This window comes from Eurosta solidaginis, chromosome 2, assembly GCF_040869045.1.
Source record: "Eurosta solidaginis isolate ZX-2024a chromosome 2, ASM4086904v1, whole genome shotgun sequence".
NCBI lineage: Eukaryota > Metazoa > Arthropoda > Insecta > Diptera > Tephritidae > Eurosta > Eurosta solidaginis.
In genome coordinates this window covers 19,804,748-19,817,917 of record NC_090320.1, presented here as the reverse complement: position 1 = coordinate 19,817,917, position 13,170 = coordinate 19,804,748, and the positions used below count along the sequence as shown (strand labels likewise).

Below are 13,170 nucleotides of genomic sequence, written 5' to 3'. Positions count from 1 at the left end.
CGACCGCTATATTGTCGAAGACTTACCAGATGTCACGGTTACGCAAAGGCGCTATTCCAACGTTATGTCATCAGACCATATAAAACCCTGGTGTGTATCAAGTCCGGAGCTAGACACGGATGAAGACGAAGATGAATCGTCCTGTGAGGACGAGGGATCAGGAAAGGCTGAGCTGTCACAGACAGGACAGTTAGCAAGTCAGTTGGTAATTAGCTACGAAGGCATAAGCACGCGTCGCTCCGTAGTTCGTAAAATATAATCAACGGTCAATGTTCACTTCCAACAACATCTGTACTTCTACATACATACATTCACACTCAATTGCATACATTTCAATATTCGATCATCTATATATTCATTTTCAATAATTTACATATTTAAATAAACATATTTGTCTGTACAAAATAATGCATTTTATAGATGGCTCAGACGGAAATAGGCTATTGGAGAGTTTTGGAAAAGCAGCCCCAAATTTTTCATAGAGAAATTTTGTATGTGGGTCGTTGATGGTTTGGGGAGCATTTACAGACGATGCTGCAATTTGTGAGCTCAAAAATGCTGAGATCACATTACGTAAATGTAGTTCAATGCAGTCTTCTTTCCTTTTTACGAGCAAATAGTGAAAAACGTTAGATTTTCCTGCAGGACAAGGCACCAATACATGTTAGTTGCGAGACCAAAATTTTTTTTTCTGAAAATAGCGTTAATGTTTTGGATTCGGCCGACCTTAATCCTATGGAGAATATATGTGAATTATTAGCCTGTAGAGTCTATGCCGAAAACCACCAATATAGCTTCACATATGAACTGAAGTGTGCACTTTAAACTTACGGTCAAAAAAAAAAAAAAAACGGCGACGCTATGGCGTTTCTAAGGTCACTACAGCTACGTAACGAGACTTCTAGTTCCTGGGTTGAAATTGATAATTCCTTAACTTATTTGGTTGTATTTTAAGGCGAGAGTGTTAGAAAGCCCCTAGCAGTTTTCGTAAAGGCAACTTTATTTCATTATAAAATTGATAGACAATGAACTTCACCTAACGAGATTCTGGACGAAATATATTGAATCTGTGACATAATCCCTACGCTATCGAAGTGGACGATCACGAAAGGCCACCGAACGCGATTATATGTATTATGATGTTTTTGTTGTAGCTGTGCTTTGCTCCATCCAGTAGGTGCGATCACTCACAAATTGTCATCAATATCCTCTACCAGGTATCCGAGGAAACTTGCTGTTTCAACAGAGTTGAATGAAAGAGTTAAGGGCTGTTTGAGGCGTGCATTGTAGAACGTAATTGTCTCATGTGGGGATTTATTACAATCAGAACATACATTGGGTAAGTGGGGTTAATTCTGGATTAGTAAGAATTTTACCTATTACAGTATCCACATCAAAGTTGAGCTAGAGTAACTCGCGTCTCCCTGGGGAGTTTGCTTTCCTCAACAACGAAGAAAAATGGGATTGATCTGGACAAGAAATTTTCTCAAAAACTAATTAAATTTTTTTTCCTTGGTTATAAGGATAATTTTCTCAAGAGTCAATTTAGGTGTGTTAGTGAAAATATTTTAGTATTAGTCACACAGTCATGACTATGGCTAACTCGTGAAAATCAAAATGATTTTGATTTTGACCGGCGAGTCAACAGGTACGCAGCTGAGTCACGAGTCAGTCGCACGGTATGTAGACCCTATTACAGTCGCGTACTCTTATTCACTTAGCTAACTCGTATATATGTATGAATACTTATTGTGAGAAAACTCATCTGTCTTGCAGATGCCGTTCGGAGTCGGCATAAAACATGTAGATCCCGTTCCAACAATTTGTAGGAAAAATTAAAAGGAGCACGACGCAAATTGAAAGAAAAGCGCGGCCTTAAATCTCTGCGGAGATTATCGCGCCTTACATTTATTTATTTATTTTTGCTTTTTTTTATGACCGTTTCTATGTCTTGCGCCAAGTGCTTTCATCGAGGAACTTGAGAATGATTTTGTTAAGGCTCTGAGCTTTAGAAGCGATTGCAGCTGTATGCTCGCCAAAATTGAGGTCATGATGGAGTTTCACACACAGAAATTTCGTGTGTAGGGCAGTCGGTAGCTTAATGTCATCGAGAGGTATGTATTAGACATTGCCGAAATTTGTCGCGTCGATGTTGTTAATAACCCCCAGCGGCAGGTATGCCTTTCGTAAAGCCGACTAAAATACCAAAATTATTCAAGGAACTCTGTAGCGCAGCCTTCCAGCCCAATTGGTAACCCCATCTACCCGTAGCAAACCCTGTTTCTTTATCGGCCGAGGCTTTGGCGACCCAAGTTCCTCAAGGAAATAGAAGGTGGGAGGCCGGATGGCAACAAATTAAATGGGGTTACACTGAAATGACAAACATTTGTCGGGAAAAATCCCGAGACGCTCCGGTATATAGAACCGGCTGCCTTGGCTTCACTGCAAGTTTGCGTCTTGCCAATCATCAGCATGGATTTCGAAAACTACATAGCACTACAACCACGCTATATGCCTTAAACACGCAAATAAATTGCAGATTAAATCAAAAACCCCACCATAGGACGGTGCTCCTTGCGCCAGACCTTCCAACATTTTTTGATACGGCCAACCACGGCACGTTACTGCAATACCTGAAAGGGTCCTCCCCCAAGTCTCAAAAGGTGGACCGCAAATTATCTGTCTGGTCGCCAAGCATCGGTGCAATTCAGGAATATAACATCTAAACCCTGAAGAATTAAACAAGGCGTACAACAGGGCTGTGTCCTATCCCACCGTTTGTTTAACTTCTATATATCGAAGCTACCTTCACCACCAGAAGGAGTCACTATCGTTTCCTACGCCGATGACTGTACAATAATGGCCACAGGCCCAGATCCACACATCGATGAGCTTTGTAATAAACAGCTATCTCCCTAATCTATCCAGTTTTTTCGCCTCGCGATACCTGACATTGTCACCGACCAAATCATCGGCGACTTATTCACAACATGAACGCGCCAAATGTCGACCATATTGAGCATCCAAGTAAATAGCATTACGCTACCGATTGTCTTACACTAAAAATCTTGGGTGTGACGTTCGATCAGGATCTACATTTTCTTCCTAAAATCCAGAGCCGTGATAAAATCCTCAAATCTCTTGCAGGCAGCACTTGGGATAAAGACACAGAAACGCTCATTACCACTTACAAAGCAATTGGCCGGCCGATTGCATGCTACGCGTCGCCAAGCCTAAGGTTACTCACTGAATGAAAATACAGGCCTGCCAAAATACTGTCCTCAGAAACCGCTACAATGTCTTCTTATGTCCCCAGAACACCACCTACACAATGAGGCGAGAGTACTCTCTATTAGGGCGGCCGCACTAGCTCAACTTCGATCTGGGTACTGTAACAGGTTGAACTCTTACCTATCCAGATTCAACCCCAACATACAAAATGTATGTCCTGCTTGCATGTGGGGACATGACACCAACCATCTCTTCAATAATGAGTAATGTGGAACCAACGCCTCTAACACCGCTCTCACTATCGTCCACCCCTGTTAAAACTGCAAGTTTCCCTGGACTTCCGTTAGAGGACATTGATGACGATTTGTGATCGGTCGCATTTATTGGATTGGGCGAAACACTGCTAGCAACAAGGTGGTATGGCCAAAGAGGTTCAATGTGGTCATATTAAATTTTTCCCGAGATTGTCGGGCTTTTACCTTAATTGCACCTGTTGTTGTTGTTGTTGTTGTTGTAGCGATTAGCTTACTCCCCGAAGGCTTTGGGGAGTGTTATCGATGTGATGGTATTTGCCAGATACAGATCCGGTACGCTCCGGTAACACAGCACCATTAAGGTACTAGCCCGACCATCTCGGGACCGATTTATATGGCCACATTAAACCTTCAGGCCATCCCTCCCTCCCCACGCCCAAGTACCATGAGGAGCATGGGGTCGCCGGGTATCGGCTGTTAATGTAACAGGATTCTCCATGGATAGGTGAGGTTGACAATTGGGTTTGGAGAAGCTATATATTGCGCTGGCAACCTGAAATGGTTGCGCTACACATACCCTTGAATATGGTATTTTAGTCGCCTCTTACGATAAGCATGCCTACCACGGGTATATTCTGACCCCCTAACCCGAGGGGCACCTTAATGGTGCCTTTTACCGAAACATACCGAATCTGTATCCGGCAAAGGCCAACATTGATAACCCTCCGCAAAACCTTCGGGGAGTGTTTTTATAGCTACAACAACGACAACAACAACAGCAACTATAAAATAGTATGTTGTTGTTGTAGCAATGCTCGCCCCACCTAATAGCCGCGACCGATCACAAATTGTCATCAATATCCTCTAACGGGAGTCCAAGGAAACTTGCCGTTTCAACAGGGGTGGACCATAAGGAAAGGGGTGTTAGAGGCGTTGGTTCCACATTACAATTGAAGAGATGGTTGGTGTCATGTGGGGACACATTGCAAGCGGGGCATACATTTTGTATGTCGGGGTTGATTCTGGATAGGTAAGAGTTTAACCTGTTACAGTATCCAGAACGAAGTTGAGCAAGAGTGACACGCGTTTCCCTGGGGAGTATTCGTTACTCTTCCGCAAGTTTTGGATAATTTTCGTTAAGTACTGGATTCACCGGGCAATTCCCGGCATAAAGGTCCGACGCCTGTTTATGGAGTTCACCAAGGACCTGCTTGTGTTTTTTCACTTCATACGGCTGAGTTCTCAGGTGCCGTATTTCCTCAAAATGCTTACGGAGATGACTCCTTAAGCCCCTAGGCGGTGCTGGTTCATCAATCAGATGTCTGTTGGGATGCCCAGGTTTCTGGGTATTCAACAGGAACTGTTTGGTCAGCATCTCATTTCTCTCCCTGATGGGGAGTATTCTCGCCTCATTATGTAGATGGTGTTCTGGGGACATAAGAAGACAGCCCGTGGCGATTCTGAGAGCAGTATTTTGGCAGGCCTGTAGTTTCTTCCAGGGGGTGATTTTTAGCTTGGCGACCATATGGGTGACGCGTAGCACGTAATCGGCTGGCTAATTGCTTTGTATGTAGTCATGAGCGTTTCTTTATCTTTTCCCCAAGTACTGCCAGCGAGGGATTTGAGGATTTTGTTACGGCTCTGAATTCTCGGAACAATTGCGGCTGCGTGCTCACCAAAATGTAGATCCTGATCAAACGTCACACCCAAGATTTTGGGGTGTCGGACAGTCGGTAGCGTAGTGCCATCGACGTGGATGTTCAAAATGGTCGACATTTGGGGCGTCCATGTTGTAAATAAGGTTGCGGAAGATTTAGACGGTGATAATGCCAGGTTTCGCGAGGCGAAAAAACTGGAGAGATCAGGGAGGTGGCCGTTTATTTTATTGCATAGCGCATCGATCTTTGGGCCTGGGCCTGTGGCCATTATTGTGCAATCATCGGCGTAGGAAACGATTGTGACTCCTTCCGGTGGTGAAGGTACCTTAGATGTGTAGAAATTAAACAAAAGTGGGGATAGGACACCACCCTGTGGCACCCCCTGTTTAATTCTCCTTGGTTTTGATGTTTCGTTTCTAAATTGCACCGATGCCTGCCGACCACCCAGATAATTTGAGGTCCACCTTTTAAGACATGGGGGAAGGGTAGACCCTTCCAGGTCCTGCAGTAACGAGCCATGGTTGACCGTATCAAAAGCTTTTGATAGGTCTAGCGCTACGAGTACTGTTCTATGGTGGGGGTATTGATTTAAACCGCAATTTATCTGGGTGCTAATGGCATTTAGCGCGGTGGTCGTGCTATGGAGTTTTCTGAAGCCATGCTGATGAGGGGCTAGCTGCAAATTTGCTTGGAAATAAGGGAGCAAAATGGCTTCGAGCGTATTTGCCACTGGCGATAGGAGAGATATCGGACGATACGACTCACCTATGTTAGCTGGTTTCCCAGGCTTTAGTAGAGGGACCACCTTGGCCATTTCCCATTTCAGATTGAAGACATGCGCTAAATATTTGAACCCCTCTTTCCCTAGGTTTTTAAGCATCGGCATGGCTGTGCCGTCTGGGCCCACTGCTTTGGATGGTTTAGCACGACCAATGGCGTCCTCAACCTCTTTAGCGGTGATGGTGATTGGTGACGCGCTGAATTTTTGTTTATGTGCGCGTCTTTTGGCTCTCCGTCTATCTTTGTCGACCGTAGGATGCATTATTATTGTCGGCAGAACGCGCTCGTGCATTTTTTCGCGTCCGACAGCACTTTGTCGCCAAAGGCGATGGAAACTTTGTCTTTGTGCTTAGTCGGATTCGATAGGGACTTTACGGTGGACCAAAGTTTACCCACACCGGTAGAGAGGTTACAGCCTCTTAGGTGCTCCTCCCATTTCGCCCGCTTGTGTTCATCTACAAGCAATCTGATGCGTTGGTTTATATCCCTTATTTGGGGGTCGCCTGGGTCAAGCTGTCTTATAAGGTCACGTTCTCTCGCTAAGTTTGCGGCCTCCGCCGGGAAGTGGGGCCGGATTTCGGGAATTCTCCCGGCGGGAATGAAATGTGCCGAGGCGGATTTAATGACCTTACGGAAGGCACGCTCCCCTTGGCGGGCATCAGTCGGGATAGGGAGGGCAGCTAGGCGGCTGTCTGTAAAGGATTTATATTCTTCCCACTTTCCTTTTTTGAAGTTTATGAAAGTGCGTTTTTCAGTGACGATGAAGTCGGCGTTACGCTCAAGCGAAATAAGTATGGGCAGGTGGTCGGATGCCAATGTTACCATCGGCTGCCAGTTGACACAATTTACGAGTTCTGCGCTCACGATTGAGATATCTGGCGAGCTATGACAGCTTCCTACCATACGTGTGGGGGCGTCTCCGTTTATTGTGCAGAACGTCGTTTCTTCTATTTGATCCGCCAACATCACACCCCTACTGTCCGCCCGCAAGTTTGAATGCCATAGATCATGATGGGCATTGAAATCGCCTAAGATAATGCGATTGTTGCCAGTGAGTAAGGCCCTGATATTAGGGCGGTATCCACTGGGGCAACAGGTGATTTCTAGGTTTGCATCGCCTGACCGGAGAGATAGGCCTTGACGTTCTAAGACATTGTCCCTGCGGTCGATGCCAGGATCAAATATACAATATTGCACAGAGTGGTGTATGATAAACGCGAGACCGCCTCCATTTCCGCTCTCGCGGTCTTTCCTGTGGACGTTATACCCAGAGCAGGTCTGCAATGCAGATCTTGCTGTGAGTTTAGTCTCTTGAATCGCAGCAATGCGGATGTTGTGCCGTTCATGAAATCGACTATCTCCGTAATCTTCCCAGTTAGTCCATTACAGTTTAACTGCGGAATTCTGAAGTGCATAAGGGGAGACGTCGCCGCTCTGGGGGTAAGTGACGGGTGACTACGCCTGGGTTGGGGAAGGCCAGGACGCAATTGCTGTTGTGGCCCTAGGACTGGGCGTCCTTGTGTAAACCATGGGGTACCCGGATGATTTGGGTTTGCGACCTGGCAACATGGCGCGATGAAACCCGTCGGGGGGTTTCCGTCGCGGAGACCAGAACATCTAGGGAAGTGGCACCACCCAAGGCAGGAGCTGCATTGGGCGGATGTCGCAAACATATATATTCTGTGCTGGCAAACGGTGCAAACGGAGGTAGAGACTAAGAGTCTGTTTCCCTGACCTACACGATTGCTGCCGGAAAAGAGGGGGGGGGGGGGGGGGGGGGGGGAGAGAAGACGGGGGCAGGGGCTGTTGCTCAGCATTGCTTCCGACTCTACTACGAAGATTGTAGTTATGACTGGTAGCAGCTGTTTGAGTTGTTGGCGCCGTGGGGCGCGAGCAGCAGCGGGTACTTGTTGTGGCTTGCTGAGCAGCGGGGCTGCTGGAACGTAGTGGCGGGGCGCTTAGACGTAGACTACGGGACGCCCTTGGGCGTGAACAGCAAGGAGCCACAAAAGATTTATAAAAGTTACGTGGACGTCGGGTTTTGGGATCAAGCCCAGAACAACTTGTCCGATGCAACCATCCCTTGCACGAGACACACTGAACAGAGTATGACCGTCCTAAGAAAATTCTTTTCCGGCAGATGCAGCAAAACCATTTCTCAGGACCGGGGTCAGGAGACGGACCCGGATTGGATTCGATGCCTTCCCGGAGTAAGAGAATATGGAGCAGTCCTGCTGCAAGGAGCTGCTGGGAGGATGACAATTTGTGGGAGGGACGAAACAAATTAGATGGGGTCACACTGAAATGACAGTCCTTGGTCGGGAAAAATCCCGAGTCGCTCCGGTACATAGTATAATATTCAGCAGTTGATAAGCTGATATAAGTTTGATTAATGAATGTTAACGATATAGCGCTAATTATTTGGATCGAATGCCTGAATAAATATTATTAAGCTACAATGATTCGTAATGAATTAAAAAGCATAGGTACACATTTAGATAATAATATACATATTTTACCCTATGCAAATAGTAGGAATGTTTTATACGAACCTTGAAGCTAGAAAACGTTCATGGTAAAGAAAGCGGTAATTGGTCTTGTCTTTGATACAAAGATTTGGATGAGAGTGCACGTCACAAGCACAAAGCACGTTCCAATTATTTATTGGCATAAGGATTGATTTTAGAGGATTGTGTTTTCCGAAGTATCAATTGGTCTGTCAGTTGATGCATTTTTTGATCTCACACTGGCTCTGTTTAAGCAATGCAGCTCATAACCGAAAAATGGCGCACTAAACAGGTTTTTATTGAATTAACTTTTTTAAATTTGTTAGTTTCTTTCACATCACTTTGTTGGTTAACCGCCCACGCGCGGCTGCGGTATACATACATTTTTAAGGGTGGAATTTATGCTGGTCAAGTGCATTTATCTTTCGACTTGGCTGATGAAACCAGGCTTTGAGTAATACTTACCCAACAACTCTCCCACCCATAGTCCACATAAAAACCCAATAAATCTTTAATTTCATTGAGAATTGGGCATATGCGTTTGCCGTCGGCAAAACGTTGTTAACATACATTAATACATTTTTACCAACAACCTTTAATAAATTCCAATTCAATCAATTGCCACTATGTGGAAGATTTTTACAGTTTTGTATGCAGCTATATTTATCATTAACACTATTTAAAATAGTGCAAAATGCGCATATAAAATTGATCAAGAGACAAAAATTAAAATTTGTATAATCCCTGCGCTTTTGGGTTTTAAAGTGGAAAAATTGAAACATGCTCTGAAAAGAAGCATTGGGTCATTACAACTTGGCTTCCTGATCGCTCGAAATATTTTTCGGCATGGAAGAATGGAGTCATGGCTAATGAGGCTTCCCATACAAAAGTTAAAGTGTACTTTGCAACGTTTTCAATAAAATTATTTGACTTGCAAAAAAAAGAAAGTGACACATTTCATCTTAACTACCTCAGGATATCATTTTAAATGAAAGTTGAGATTTGGTTGAATGAACACATTTTTATGACAAGTGAAGGTCAATAATATTCCTATATTGTTAATACAAAATGCTCACAATGAGTTTTGTATACGAAATCAAAACAAGACAGCCTACAAAATTCTTTCATACACAATAATATTCCTATATTGCTAATAGAAAATGCTCACAATGAGTTTTGTATACGAAATCAAAACAAGACAGCCTACAAAATTCTTTCATACATTTTAGCCAAATAACTCAAAACGCACTCAAAGAGATTTTTATTTTCGCCGCGTTTCTCAAGCAAACAGCGGACAGACACAAAGAAGAATCGCCGACCCAGTCATAGAATCCATCGAGAAAATATTGTTACAACTAGAAGAAAAACACACATTTTTCAAATCAGCGATTGACGCCTCTTATTATATTTATCCTCTTTGGTTTGGATACACAAACAAAACACAGACTTCGCTGTCGACGTCAACGTTGCGTTGCAGTGGCGCCTCTATGCCGGCAACTAAGCACAAAAACAAAGAGGATAAATATAATAAGAGGCGTCAATCGCTGATTTGAAAAATGTGTGTTTTTCTTCTAGTTGTAACAATATTTTCTCGATGGATTCTATGACTGGGTCGGCGATTCTTCTTTGTGTCTGTCCGCTGTTTGCTTGAGAAACGCGGCGAAAATAAAAATCTCTTTGAGTGCGTTTTGAGTTATTTGGCTAAAGTGTATGAAAGAATTTTGTAGGCTGTCTTGTTTTGATTTCGTATACAAAACTCATTGTGAGCATTTTCTATTAGCAATATAGGAATATTATTGTGTATGAAAGAATTTTGTAGGCTGTCTTGTTTTGATTTCGTATACAAAACTCATTGTGAGCATTTTGTATTAACAATATAGGAATATTATTGACCTTCACTTGTCATAAAAATGTGTTCATTCAACCAAATCTCAACTTTCATTTAAAATGATATCCTGAGGTAGTTAAGATGAAATGTGTCACTTTCTTTTTTTTGCAAGTCAAATAATTTTATTGAAAACGTTGCAAAGTACACTTTAACTTTTGTATGGGAAGCCTCATTAGCCATGACTCCATTCTTCCATGCCGAAAAATATTTCGAGCGATCAGGAAGCCAAGTTGTAATGACCCAATGCTTCTTTTCAGAGCATGTTTCAATTTTTCCACTTTAAAACCCAAAAGCGCAGGGATTATACAAATTTTAATTTTTGTCTCTTGATCAATTTTATATGCGCATTTTGCACTATTTTAAATAGTGTTAATGATAAATATAGCTGCATACAAAACTGTAAAAATCTTCCACATAGTGGCAATTGATTGAATTGGAATTTATTAAAGGTTGTTGGTAAAAATGTATTAATGTATGTTAACAACGTTTTGCCGACGGCAAACGCATATGCCCAATTCTCAATGAAATTAAAGATTTATTGGGTTTTTATGTGGACTATGGGTGGGAGAGTTGTTGGGTAAGTATTACTCAAAGCCTGGTTTCATCAGCCAAGTCGAAAGATAAATGCACTTGACCAGCATAAATTCCACCCTTAAAAATGTATGTATATGCATATATAAACAAGAAGCATGTGCCTGTCGATCAGCTGTTGAGCATTGTATCATTGAATATATATGTATGAAAATACAAAGCAAAGCAAAAAGTACAAATGTATATACATACATATAATACTCCAAGTAAAGGCAGACATGCATAAAAACTTTGGTCGCTTTGATACTGTGGCAGCGTCTTAAGATATTAATAAACCAACTTGCCACTTTCCACGTTATGAAGCGACCAAATCATTTATGTAAATTCGCGTATACGGAGATGTATATGTAAATATCAATGCTCGTAGCAATTAGCCGATGAAATACAATAGGCACGAGCCAAATTATGTGTCGTTGGTGGCTAAAAGTGTTGCCGTTTGTACCTTTAAAAACTCACAGCTAACAGGGGAATTTATTATTAATACTAAAATAAACGAATTTATTGCACTTTTGCGAAATAATGTTATATTTCTTCGCAAAATTACTTTAATTCATTTCGCCGCTCCCATTTATTAATTTTTATCTATGAAAATAATGTAAAATTCTTACTTTGTACTGACATGTGATAAACAAGTCAGTACATACAGTATGACGTCACAGTGCGAATTCGGGCCAAAAAGGGGTAAAACACCACTTTTATGTAGCAACTGCAACACAGTTGCTGCAAATTTGGCTGCGCGAACAATTTTTCGGCAGAATATGATGAGGGTTTTCAAATAACAAATAAAAATTGCCATAAGCTGTGTCAATTCGGCAATTCAGCAAATGGGAAAATTATTTTCAATAATTTATATGAACAATGCATGGAAATTTTTAGCTAACAGGTTAATGGACATTTACTAGGCATCTTATTTTGTATGAGATATGAAGAATAAATGTATGATAATCGCATTCCAAAAATTATTCAAAAAGCTTAACCAAAATGATTGAAATATGTTCACGGATATGATCAGAAAATTACTGTGAAAAGCATTCAAATATTACTCTAAAACAATTAAAGCCCAATTTTACAATGATATCAAATATGAACAAAAAGCGTTTCGAAATATGAATCATAAATGATTATTCAAGAATAATCACATTTATGGTACATTTTTCGGTAGTAGTGCAGTTTAGGGGCCCCACCCTAAAGTTGGGCCAAGATCTTTGAGTGAGGTATCAAAAGACGCGTATTAATCTCGAGAACAATAATCTGAAGGCGAAAAGAAAAATTTTATCTCTGTCCGGAGATATTTGCAGTTGAAGTTGGCGATTTTCATGTGGTTGTTGTTGTGTTGATACCCACAAAAAAAATTGTGCATCACTGTAGCGGTAGCCACGGTTATACCACACACCCGGACTTGGCATGGCGTAGCCCAGGGTTATTTTTTATAAGCAACGCAGAAAGGTGTTCTGCGCAAAAATACTATGGATTCCACCCCCGGTTTCGGAAGTACCCACAGGTCTTTTTTCGGTTTTTCGTTAATATCTTTTGAACGGGTAAAAGAAGTTAACTTCCGCTTTCTGATTCTTGATCTAGACGTGAATACGCGTCTTTTGATACCTCACTCAAAAAAAAAGGCCCAGTTTTAGGGTGGGGCCCCTAAACTGCACAATTACCCATTTTTCTCCCGACGATACGTTAATTATCGAATAGAAAATGCTTTTAAATTTGAAAGTTTTTAATCATTTTGGGGTATGCTATTTGAGTATTTTTTGTTCAAAATTTTCAAAAAATCCTGGCTGGGTATACACTTGTAGCACTTTTGTTTTTGTTTTGCCCTGAATCATAGGCACAGATTCAAATTCACACTTTGAATATAAAAAAAAAATTAGCACTCCCATATAATTTCGAATCATGAAAATGTGAATTTCTTATGAAAGTAACATAGCGGTACCGCTTTTGGGGGAAACCAAGCCTTTAGGGACATCTTCGGTTACGAGTAGTACTTACATTATTTCTTGTCTTGAAGAATAAAATGTTAATATATTTTTTCTGAACTTCATGATTGAAAAAATGTATGTAAACAAAAAATAAGATATTCAGTGAAAAGTAAAATTTTAACAAGTATAAAATTCATTATTCAGATTCAGAAAGCTGAATGATAAATTATTAAAAATTGTTGATCACTTCAAGTAAACACATTTGATTCAAATCTGATTGAAAAACTATATTCAGTACTTGATCATCAAAAGTATTCATATTTGATTATTATCAAATTT

General features: G+C 41.6%; 1 protein-coding gene across 36 annotated transcripts in view; it reads right to left on the bottom strand.

Moving 5' to 3' along the window:
* The window catches only part of Lar (tyrosine-protein phosphatase Lar), a 1,659,242-nt gene that overhangs the window by 1,050,984 nt on the left and 595,088 nt on the right, over window positions 1–13,170 (bottom strand). For 2 of the 36 annotated variants that reach the window (XM_067764601.1, XM_067764605.1), the window contains exon 1: window positions 8,476–8,799. The exons of 31 other annotated variants lie outside the window; for them this stretch is intronic. The gene's annotated coding sequence lies outside the window, so the exon portion shown is untranslated. Of the gene's footprint in view, window positions 1–8,475; window positions 8,800–12,901; window positions 13,025–13,170 lie in introns of those variants that run through there. 3 more of the 36 variants (XM_067764593.1, XM_067764603.1, XM_067764595.1) reach the window with 3 other exon arrangements.